The sequence below is a fragment of the Antechinus flavipes genome, chromosome 2, assembly GCF_016432865.1.
Source record: "Antechinus flavipes isolate AdamAnt ecotype Samford, QLD, Australia chromosome 2, AdamAnt_v2, whole genome shotgun sequence".
Lineage (NCBI taxonomy): Eukaryota > Metazoa > Chordata > Mammalia > Dasyuromorphia > Dasyuridae > Antechinus > Antechinus flavipes.
This window is the reverse complement of record NC_067399.1, coordinates 395,845,140-395,857,528: the sequence shown is the minus strand read 5'-3', so window position 1 is coordinate 395,857,528 and position 12,389 is coordinate 395,845,140.

The following is a 12,389-nucleotide window of genomic DNA, read 5'->3' as shown; positions in this document are numbered from 1 at the left end:
CTCTCATTCTATTTCAAAAAAAACTTTTAAATATTTAAAATTGGTCAGATGAAAGCTATTTAATGACTGGATGAGTTATAAATAGACACAAAAAACTAGAATCCATTTCATTAGTGAGTAAACACAATGCACATCGCACAGCACTGCACATAAATTCCCCTTTGTACTTGTCAAGCAAGGACTCGAGAAATGCTTGTCTCTGCAAGTAAAACCAAAGCTCATAAATTGCTCCACAAAATGAGGAAATATTCAATAAACACAGACAATTAATAACCACATTCTCTAGTGACTGAAACCAAAAGCTCATATGATCTGAGCCCAAAGATTTAGAGAAAGACACCTTGGAGTATCACTGAAGCCCTTGTCCTTGGAACTGAGGCCACAGGATCATCATTTAAATGATGCTTCCTTGCAACCTATGTTTTGGCACCTAAATCTTTTTGGAATCTATCAACCAGACCAGCCTCATGTTTAATTTTATTCTAAACTGAATGATGTTGTAGTGAGAGAGATGATGTTTACTTCTAGCAGAGGTTCTTAATCTGGTGTGAACTAGCTAATTGGTTTCTTTTCTTATTCTATATATTTTAGTTTATTAATTTAAAATATTATTTTAACATGGGGTCCACAGACTTTATCAAATTGCTAACATGGGGTCCATAATAAAAAAAATTAGGTAAGAGCTTCTATGCTGGAGGCATATCTAACTTAGGGGATGAACCAGGGCATGCAGTATCATAGGAAGTGATTCCAAAATCAAACCAATTAATGAATGATTAAGAGAATAAGGACAGTCTCCATCATTTCTCCTCACCCCAGACAGCAAGCATTTATTGTCTCATCAGTTTGCTTTTCTTATTCTGTCAGGTCATCTACTACACTCCAGGTGTTATATTTGAGCCAACAAAGTGCTATCACTTTCATCATTAATAGTTCAAATTAACCAACTTATTGGGTGAAAGATATGAGGCAGGGACAAATACTAAGCTATGTTCTAGTATTTCCAGATGTTATTTTCCATCTAAGAAGCAGAAAAGATGTTATGGATACATTTATGAACCAAAAGATGGACTTGTGCCATTGAAGATGGATAACCCTGACTAGGATGACCCAACAAGTCACCTAGTGATCTGGAAAAGATGTGGATTTCCTAAACATTAATCAGAGAGGAATAGACCACAACTATAAGGAATTCAGATTTTTAGATTCCACATCCAGCAATGTTTTCCTTCTTAATCACTGAATGGGCCTTGCCTCTGTCAAACTGAATCTTGTTAATGGCCCTATCTTAAAAAGGCCAAGGTTTCCCATTTCATCCAGAGCCATTTCCTTGATCTATATCTGGATCCAGACAGCTCCAGAGGAGAAAGTGAGGCAGGTGACCTTGCACATCCCTCCCTCACTTGAATGCAATTCACTTGCACATTATGGTATCACCTCCCTGATATTACAGTCCTCTTTACTTCACTGTCACTGAGATAGGGAATCAAGGATTACAAATGACCAATAATAGGCAATTTAATTAAATAAAACATTTATTAAGTACCTACTACCAGGCTACAACAGCAAAAACAAAAACAAAAACAAAACAACAGCTAATTTTCTCAAGGAGCTTTCATTACACAGGAAAATCACATTTCTAGGAAATCAAGTACAAATTATATAAAAAAACAACTTCAAAAGTGGCAGGGTGTGGGAAAATCAGAAGATCTCCTGTCTGAGGAGATCAGGAGAGGCTTTGTGTAAAATGGTAGAAATTGGCACTTGAGCTAAAACATGAAGTAAGATGGGGTTTCAGAGAGGTGAAGTGAAGAAGGAGAGAACTCGAGACATTAAGGACAACCTGAAAAGAGGTATTGGATTATGAGATGTATTGCTATGTATAAAGAACATCAAATAGTCCAGTCTGATTGAAGAGTCAAAGAAAGGGTAATAAGAACTCACACTAGAAACAGGTTGGATCCATTTTGTGTGAAGTTTTAAATAACAAATAAAGAAGTTTGTAGTTTATCTCAGTAGTAATAAGGAGCCTCCAAAGATTTTTTTTAAATAGGAGAGTAATGTGGTCAGAGCTATTCTTTAGTAATATCAATTTGGAAGCGATGGGGAGGATGGATTGGAGAAAGTACAATATTTAATAGTTCAGTAGTTAGAACTAGAGAATCTAAATTAAGATGGTGGCTTTGTGAATTGAGAAAAATATATATATATATATATTAGAAATCTTGGGGAAATGTAGCAATGGACATAGATAGTAGTTAGGAGAAGTGGGTTTGGGAAACAGAATGAATTTTGCTAAGGATACTGGAATTTGAGATGGAAATTTCTAGCAGCTGGAAAATCTCAAGTAGGGAATCAGGCATTATCTGTATAGCATTAGCTTGGAGAAACATCTGAATCTACAAATATGGAAAGAAACAATTATGTGGAGACAAAATGGGGGCAAGGCTCATGATTAATTCAAAGCTAAGAAAAGTCTGTAAAAAACTCATTTCATAGGCCTCAATGACTTAAATTTGTTGGGTCCCCAGGAAAGCTATATTCTTTGTTTCCTATTCTATAGGATGAAGACTAGAGTTGGAAGAAACCTGAATGGCCATTGAGTTCAGCCCCCTTATTGTACAAGTGAGGAAAATGAGATACAAAGAGATTAAGCAACTTATCCAGGATCATACAGTTAGTAGAAGTTTATTTAGGTGTTAATTCTAAGCCCAAGGTTTTATTTACTGTGTTACACTGCCCTCTAATCCCAATCGCTCTTTAAAGCTCAAATAAAATGCTGCTTCCTCCATGAAGTCTTCTCTTATTCCTGCAAAATGATCTTTCTGACTTCCCATGATACTTCTTCATAATTCTACAAATGCATTTATCACATAATATTATGTATTAGAGCCTTCACTGTATTGATTCCTCTTTTGGAGAGTGAACCTCAAAAAGAAGGAAAGACATTTTTTATCTAATTTTGCATCTCTAAGTGCTCTGCATACAGTGGCATTTATTAATGTATGATTGTATTATGCTGTAAAGTAGATGATTTTATTTCAATAGAGTGTTCCCTTTTTCATCAATTTCTCTTCATTGACTTTTCTCAAGGTTGACTCAAATAGAATATCTTTAGTAGAGACTTTCCCTAGAAGTCTTTAGTCAAGTCTTCTCAGTATTGACTTGGACCAATTCTTTGCCTTAGGATTTCTCAGCTCCTTGACAGGCATTCCCAAATAAGAATCTCATTGATTTAACTCGGTGTCCTCTCACTTTCTCTGGAGCATAGCCTAGGCAGTTTCTGAACCCAGTCTTAGATCATTCACAAGTGATTTAATGTATTCAAAATACTTTGTCACTTTTTTGGTCATCTTTCCTTTTGGAAGAGGAACAATGACATCACAATGTTAAAATTAAAAGATGATGGATGATGTCTTGATTCGAGAGTGGATTGAATTTAAGTGAGGTAGTATTGCAAGAGATTGTCAGGCTCACTTTCTCTTTCAGTCATCGAAATTCCTTGGCAAAACTGTTTGTGGCAGCCCTTTTTGTAGTGGCAAGAAACTGGAAACTGAGTGGGTGTCTATCAGTTGGAGAATGGCTGAATAAGTACGAATATTGTGGATATGAATGGTATGGAATATTATTGTTCTGTAAGAAATGACCAACAGGATGATTTCAGAGAGGCTTGGAGAGACTTAGATGAACTGATGCTGAGTGAAATGAGCAGAACCAGGAGATCATTGAGCACACTAACATCAATATTATATGATCAATTCTGATGGACATGGTTCTTTCCAAAGATGAGATGATTGAAGCTACTTCCAATAATCTTGTGATGAAGAGAGCCATTTACACCCAGAGAGATGAATGTGGGAACTGACTGTAGATCACAACATAGTATTTTCACTCTTTTTCTTGTTTTTTGCTTGTAGTTTGTTTTCTTTCTCATTCTTTTCCCTTTTTGATCTGCTTTTTCTTGTGCAGCAAGATTATTGTATAAATATGTGCATATATTGCATTTAACATATATTTTAATTGTTTAACATATATTGGATTACTTGCCATCCAGGGGAGGGAGTGGGGGGAAGTAGGGGAAAATTTGGAACACCAGGTTTTGTAAGGGTCATTGTTGAAAAGTTAGCCATGCATATATTTTGAAAATAAAAATCTTTAAAAGTAAGGAAAAATTTATTAAGTATCTAAAAAAAATTCAGTGGTAAAATTGTTTGTGGCAGCCCTTTTTGTAGTGGAAAGAAACTGGAAACTGAATGGGATGCCCATCAGTTGGAGAATGATTGAATTGGTACAACAAAATAATTGTATAAATATGTATACGTATATTGGATTTAACATATTTTTACTATGTTTAACATATAAAAAATAGAAATTCAATGTCAAGACAAAATCAAGATGATTTTCAACACCAAAAGTGGATAAGCATCCCTGAAAAGGGCTACATACACATATAAGCCTTCATATCAGAGGTGCTAGTCCTCCTTGATCATCCCTACACCCTTTAAAGTACTATGTAAATATCGACTATTTGTATTAAGGACTGAAAAACGAAATAAACCCTAAACCTCAAATGCATGATAGTATGCTGTAATAGAAACTATCAAGGTTTGAGCCCTAATTCTGTGATTTACAATCATTCTGAATGATCTTGGACACTAAGACTTTTGACTTTTCTAAGCCTCAGTTACCTTGTTTGTAAATGAGAGTTAGATTTAAATGGTCTATCTTTGAGTTCCCTGAAAGCCCTAAATGGATGATGCCCTAGATTCACTTTCTACTTTACAGGATGACAATAACAACAGCAACATTTCATTATAGTTATAATGAATTAAGGTTTATAAGACACTTTACCTGAAAATAGTCCTGGCAATATTGTCATATTTATTGGTGGGAAAAATATGCCTCAAAAAAGTTAAAGGACTTACCTGGGGACACACAGGTATCAGAAATGGGTTTTGTATATAAGTCTCCTGGGTCAAATTCTAGTATTCTTTTGGGGCCAGTGCATTCTTTCCCTCACTGGTGCTAGGGCTTCTCACCAGATTTATTCAACTGGTATCCATCTTTTTAAGGATCCTGTTACTAACTAGTGGTGATACTATTGAAGAATAGAAAAATCTAAGATGGACTGTCCTTAGTGAGTCCTTAGTGGGTTTTGTATGTTTACCTCTTCCTTTTTTACTTATGGTTATAGTTGAATGAGCTTTATTTATTTTTTGCTAAATATGAGAAATGATTTTTAGTAGGCTCTCAGCCCTGACAAAGATTGTAAACTATTTTTCTCTCACTATATAAAAGAAGCAAAGAGTCATTGGATTCCACTGGGAAACATTGCCTGGCTCAGGGTACTCTTAATCGGATGTGAATCATGTGTACTTCCTTGAGGTCACTGCTTCAAACCTGACCTGAGGCCATAAGAACCACCCTCTGACAGCTCTTTGGCTACTTCTATCAAATGAGTTATGGGTCTCAGTCCTTTCCCTAGTGGACATGAATCCACTTCAGAACAGCCATTCTGGAGTTACTGCCAGCAAGGGAGTACTAACTTGAAAGGCCAAGGAATAAATGGAAGCCGAGCTTTCTCATCCACCTGTCAAAACCATTTCCCAGAAGTCACCCAGAGGCCCATTGGGTTAGAGGCCAGGAAAGGAGCGTTAGTTGGCAAAATGATAGAGTCAATAGAATTGGCAGATTTCTTCTCCTTGTTGATTCTGAGACACAGTTTTGTGGAACATAGAATTTCATTGGGCTCTGGAGTTCTGAGGAGATGGAAATCTTAGATAGAAGAGAGGAGCTGGATTTTTCCAATTTAATTGCATTCTTTTCTTATAATATAGCATTTCTAGAATCACAACAAATCAGCACCCTAAATTTAAAAGCCAATGAATTACACATACTTACTCACATACTTCTCTCTCTCTCTCTCTCTCTCTCTCTCTCTCTCTCTCTCTCTCTCTCTCTCTCTCTCTTTCTTTGTCTCTGTCTGTCTGTAATGAAGAGTCCAAGTGGGGAAGAAACCGTCTTCTAAATGCAAAGAATAATTCAGAGGCTTGTATACTGTGGAGGGGTCTTCTTGAGAAAGTGGTGCTTTTGCAGAATTATGTGGTGTCCTTGTGGCCAAAGGAGTGTGACTGGGGAAAACTGACACTGGAAAGCTGAACTATGAGTGGAAGCCCAAATAACCAAATGCAGTTGACTCTAATCTGTCTAGATAGGATAAATGTAGGGATGAATTGGTCGGCATAAGCAACAATGAAGTTTGATTGACCATGAAAACTCATAATCTGCAAGTCCATATGGAAGCTTCTTTAACTGTATCAATCCAAATAAATATTTCTGTGCCTTTTTGAAAGGATCTATTTCTTCATTTCTCAGAGCAAAATGGATTCCATCACCTTTGTATGGCACATATAATCACTGCAAAGGATTTGCTACTAATGGTTTTAAACATATAGAATCATTTCTACTTTCTTTCAGTTCATTTGGGTACAGACCTGTCAGTGGTAGAGTAAGAAGGCAGCATCTATTGTACCCCCCTCCCAGTAGATTGTGGATATTTTTCTATTGTTTTTTAGCCCAAAGTTCAAAGAATGATTCACAAAAAATTAGTTGTTCTCCCCCTTTACCCTTTTTCCTACTCCAATAAGAATTATTCAAACTGGAAGGGAGCACAAGCTTGAATCTTGGCTCTGTTAGACTACCTATGTGTTTCTAGGAAAATTACTTCTCTCTGGACTGGACATTCCTTATCTATTAAAAAAATAATACTTTGGATTAGGATATGTCTAGGTCTCTTCTTCCAGCCCTAAATCTGTGATCTTATGAGACCCCAAACTCTTTGAAACACTCTCTCCTGAGGTTTTAGTAATATCGTGAAACCAAAGTATCAGTTGGGTAGGTTCTGTTGCTTGTTTCTGTATTCTATGCCATTCTTTATTGACTTAGCTACTTTCTGGGTTTTCTCTACTGGTGTGGTTTCAGTTTCTCATCATTGGAAGCAACATGCCCAGAGATAAAAAATGACTCAGCTGTCAGCATATTTTCCCATGGAATTATATTCATATCATTGCAAGAAAAAACCTCTCCTGTTAAAATTGGTTTATATGGGGTCTATGTGCCATCCATTGACCTATACTAGGTAAATGAGTATCATAACTGGAAAAAATTATTATGATCAGAGTTTATATTCTAATGGGGGAAGCAATACAGTGCAAAGTATCAGCTGGAAATCAGATGGAAAGATCCCATGGTTCTTAGGACACAGTAGAAAAGCAGATGGTAACTCCTCTTCTCTAATGTCATTTCCAAATCATATCAGTTTCTGAGATGAAATCATTTGACAGCGCCAAGGACTTTGGTGGCAAGAAGCTTTCTTTTCTGGATCTCCAGTAGCAGGGGCTATAGCATCTGCAGGAACAGCTGCCAGGCTGCATATCCATAGGGCTGATTCTCAAAATGATGTCTAAGGGCCCTCAGCTGGAGGAGTCATGATTGCAAAGGCTCTTAAGTTCAGAATCCTGGTTTTTTCCATCAGGATCTGAGGGAAGGTGGTGGTTTGACCTAGATAGAACATGTTGTATCTTGTCTTTCCCTTAGAGTACCCTTCTGCTTAAATTAGGCTGGCTTGTCTGCTTTCAGTAGTAATTGGTTGGCATTTGGCGAAGATGACTAGCTTCTTCTCCACAGACATTTCTTCTCCAGGGAACAGCTGTGAGGGCTGTGTTAGAAGCAAGATCAGTGGAATGGCCATTGCTGCTACTTCAAGACTAGTAGTCTGAGGTTCTCTTATGAACATAAGGTAATAGTAACCGATAATAAATTCAGTTTTGGATATATTGAATTTAAAGTTCCTGTAGAGTATCCAATATGCATGTAGGTGGCAATTGGTCAGCATTTGTGCTGGTGGGATGAGAAAGGTGAACTCCTTTAAAACATAATTTCTCTGCTTAATGATCATTGTGGGGCTGGGCTGGAGGCAAGTCTGGGAGTTTAGCGGGGTACTGCTATTCCAAGGCTTTTGGGTTTGGAATCCCAAGCTGTCTTCATCAGTCTCTGATGACAGATGGTGTTCAAGGTGGTATTGGTGGTTTTGCTTCTCTGGAATATGTTGCCTCCTGTTTCTCCCTCCAGGTGCCCTCCTGCTTTAACCAAATGCATCATTTAGGGTCACTTGATAAAATTCATACATAAAGGATCAGAAAATCCATGATAAGGCAGAGGCTTACTGAAATATATTCTTTGAAGCTTAGCTCAAATGACATCACTTCCTTCACTGAAAACCCACCAAAATATGTACTAAAGCAGAAGTAATTTTTTCTATTCTGAAGTTTCAGAGTATTTGATTTGTTTGACTTAAATTTCTACTACATTTGGCTTAGTTTTACAGTTATTTATACGTGTCTCATTGTTTCTACTCCTTGAGGATACAGATTTATCTCATACTTGCTTTTAATCTCCATTATAGCTAACATATGTTTTAAGTATTGTGAGGACTTAATAAAATATTTGTTGAATGCCTCACCACTAAATATAAAGGGAGATATGTCCTTGATATTCCTTTTTGGATTATATCTTCCAAGATTATGGATGAGAATTCAATAGGTGATCACTCATTAAATTGATGGAAACAGAAAATAAGAAATTTTTTAGAAAGAGTTGGGCCTGGCTTTTCTATGATGCTGTCTAAACCTTGATGATAATGGAGGGGAAAAAGTCAGCTAGTATTATTAAATATCTACTATAGGTCAAACATTCTGCTATGCATTGGGAATACAAAGAAAGGCAAAATACATTACTGTTCTCAAGGAATTTATAGTATAATAGAGTAGAGAAAATGAAAGCAACTCTATAAGTTGGAGGACAAACCTGAATGACTGGGAGGAAGGTAATGCTCTTGACAGTAATAAAAGAATATAAAAGTTCAGAAAGGGGGAGGTTTTTTGGAGAAAGATAATAAATTTGGTTTTGGATATGTTGAATTTAAGGTTCCTACAGGACAGCTAATCTGAAATGACCAACAGGCAATTGAAGGTATGAGACTGAGGTTATCAGAAAAGTTCAGGCTAAATAGATTGAGAATTGTTAATCATGAGAATGAATCCTAAAATATGAAATAGTTTTAGAAAGAAATTTATTAGGTTGTTTGGTAGGGAGAGAACTGGAAAGAAGATATGGTTCCTTTCATGAGTCTTTGTAAGATTACTTTTTTTGCAGCACAAACAAGGGCATAAAGTCAGTTATATGCCTGACTGACCTCACAGTTTGAAGACAGTGAGAAGACAAAGTAAAGGTACTTTTGGTAGATGGCTTTCTCAAGGAGTTTAGCCATAAAAGGAAGGAGAGAATTAAGACAATAACTAGTGAGGATGGACAAATAAAGTGAAGATGGGAGAGATCTAGACATATTTACAGGCAATAGGAAACATCCACTAGACAGGGAGAGATTAAATATAAATCATAGAATGGTAGAATTAGAGAAGGAGCAATCTATTGGAGAACAAAAAATAGAATGAGATCATTTATGCATGTAGTGAATGTTGTCTTGGCAAGGAGAGGGATAACCTCTTTATATTAGGTAAGAGGAAAGGAGGAAGAAGCATCTGGGTAATATGAGAAGAGAAAAGGAGAAGAGGCAGATTTCTGTGAACAGTCGATTTCTTTTTTCAGTGAAAAAAAAAAGATGTAAGGTTCTCAGCTAAGAGGGTAGGGGACAAGGAAACCATAGGAGGTTTAAAGATGATATAATTTGGAAGAACTGATGTGGTCAGTGGGACGTGAATTAAATAGGCAGATGTAAAAGGATTGCCTTGCCACAGTGAGGGCCCCATTAAGATTATGTAACTTAAATTTGCAGTGAACCAAGTCAGCATGGTTTTGTGATTTTTCACCAGCTTTGTTCAATCGTGCATGAGTAGGATGAGGCAGCAAATCGTGGGACTAAGCCAAGGCAGAGGTTTGACAAGACAAAATCAGCAATAGGATAAGGAGGGAAGGGACTTGAGAGAAGAGGTAGCATGGGGTCTTATGATCATTTGGTTTCCATGCTGAGAAATTCACTATACCTAATGCTGCTGCCATGGGCACTTCTTTAAGATATAACCTGCTGTCGTGATGAGCCAGCAGGCTCAGGGATATGTGAACCCACCTAAGGTGGAAGCTGTGAGAGGATGTCATTTTGAAAAGCCATGGGTGAGAAAGTTCTCTGTTTGGCTGAATCTTTTATTGTTTACCTTGCATTCCATTTAAAGCAAATGTGTCCTTTTGCCTTACCTAATACTGTGTACACGTGATTCTGGTTGGTAGTTGGAGGGTTCAGAGGAGATTAAGTGCTCATGGGTAAGAGAATATGGCTATATCCATGCAATTTCTAGGGAACTTTTTTGTTATAACATGAACACTTTGTTAACTTTGTTGGTCAGAATGTGATATGTGAAATTTCCACTCTTGCTTCCCTCTTTATGCAAGTAATATTTTGATAAAAAGGGTATTTTTTTGGTTTACTTTTTATGTGTGAAAACAAGGAGGCAGCATGGTATAAAGTGTGAAAAATGAAATCTTTGAACTTGGAATTCAAAGACTGGTTTTAAATTCTGTCTGTTCCACTGAAGAGCCAGTGACACGGGACAAGTTCATCTCAATCTCAGTTTACTGATCTATAAAATGGGGGTGTTATTATTCTCACAATATTTACTTCACAGAATTGTCATGAACATCAACTGAGATAATACATGTAAAGTATTCTGTATACCTTAAAATAAATGAATTATTATCTTAAAATATTAAAAATATATTGATGCCTTTTGTTTTTATATTAATTTTGATTAAATCCCCCTTCATTTGAAACAGACAAAAAAACCTAACAGTTCAGCAAAACTAGCCAACAAATCTACTGCATCTGACAGCATATACAATAATAAATGTATTATTATTACTTTAACAACAATTCTCAGTAGTGCTTAGTGCTCCAAAGAGTTTGTTTTTCCTCCTTCTCTGCAATCTCCCCTTTGCATTTTCAGTTCTGAAGATTCATGTTGTTAAAAGAAAAACTTAAGCTCTTGCCCAAGGGTTACTTAGCATAGCACTAAATTATATAGTAGCTTGTTGGCACCAACCATCCTTATATTGGTTCTGGCATTCATAAAGCCTTTATTTCAAACAGTCCTTCTGTGGGTTTAAAAGCATTGCTTTTAGAGATGCAGCCATCAATTCAACATATTCTTACCATACTGCCCCATCAGATAGTAGAAAAAAAAACAGATTTTTCTCCTAATTGCATTTTGAAATATGCCTTACCTATACTAAAGATAGTAGGGTGCGATGGATAACACAGTCAAATCATATCACATTAATGAGCATTTTTAAAACACTTATGTTCCAGGCACTGTGCTAAGCATTGGGAATAAATATCCAAGCAGAAAGACAATCCCTTCCTTCAAGAAGCTTTTATTCTAATTCTGTCTAGAAGACAGATAAAAAGTTGAAGAAGAAATGAAAGAATCTGGTGCAGGGGAATTACAGAGAAAATCCTTATAAGTTAGGAGTGCAATTTGAGAGAATGAAGACAGCTGGCTGTAACATGAAGGTTCTGAGAGAAAAAAGCCAATCAGAGAGAGAAGCCTTAGGAGTGGAAAGTACTTGTTATTTTAGAGATCTCAGGGTTGAGTGAGAATCTAGGGTGAAAAAGTTTCTGTCCTATGTAGAAAATGTCCAAGAAAATCAGTGGTGTGCCTGGAGAGTAATGAAAGCTTGCTTTGAATCAGGTAAACCTGAGTATCAGTTTTGTCTCAAAAACATTTTAGCTGGGCTATCTTGAGCAAATCATTTGGCCTTTCTTTGTTACAGGCAAATCTCTTAGACCTGATTGAACAGATATTATTGGAGAATATTTTGTTATCTTGTCTGAAATGTTACAGAATAGTTGCCAATCTGCATATGCAGTTTCCCTATTCAGAATTCTATTTCCTAAATGGATGAAATCTCAAGTTTGGACTGAAATCAACAAAACGTCAACAGAGAGGCAGTATGGCCACAGGATTGAGTGTTGAGTTTGGAATCAGGAACATCTGGGTTCAAATCCTGTCTCTGACACTAGCAACAAAACTTTGGGGAATTCCTTTTATCTCTATTTGCCCCCTGGTAGCTCCCTTGAGTTTATTGACCAAGTAATAGAAGGGCTGCTACATTCTTTGAAAGAGGGAATAATCAGTTCCTTTACTGGTAAGTTGGAAGACTTCTTCCTTCTTTCTTTCTCTCTCTTCCTTCCTTCCTTCCTTCCTTCCTTCCTTCCTTCCTTCCTTCCTTCCTTCCTTCCTTCCTTCCTTCCTTCCTTCCTTCCTTCCTTCCTTCCTTCCTTCCTTCCTTCCTTCCTTCCTTCCTTCCCTCACCCCTTC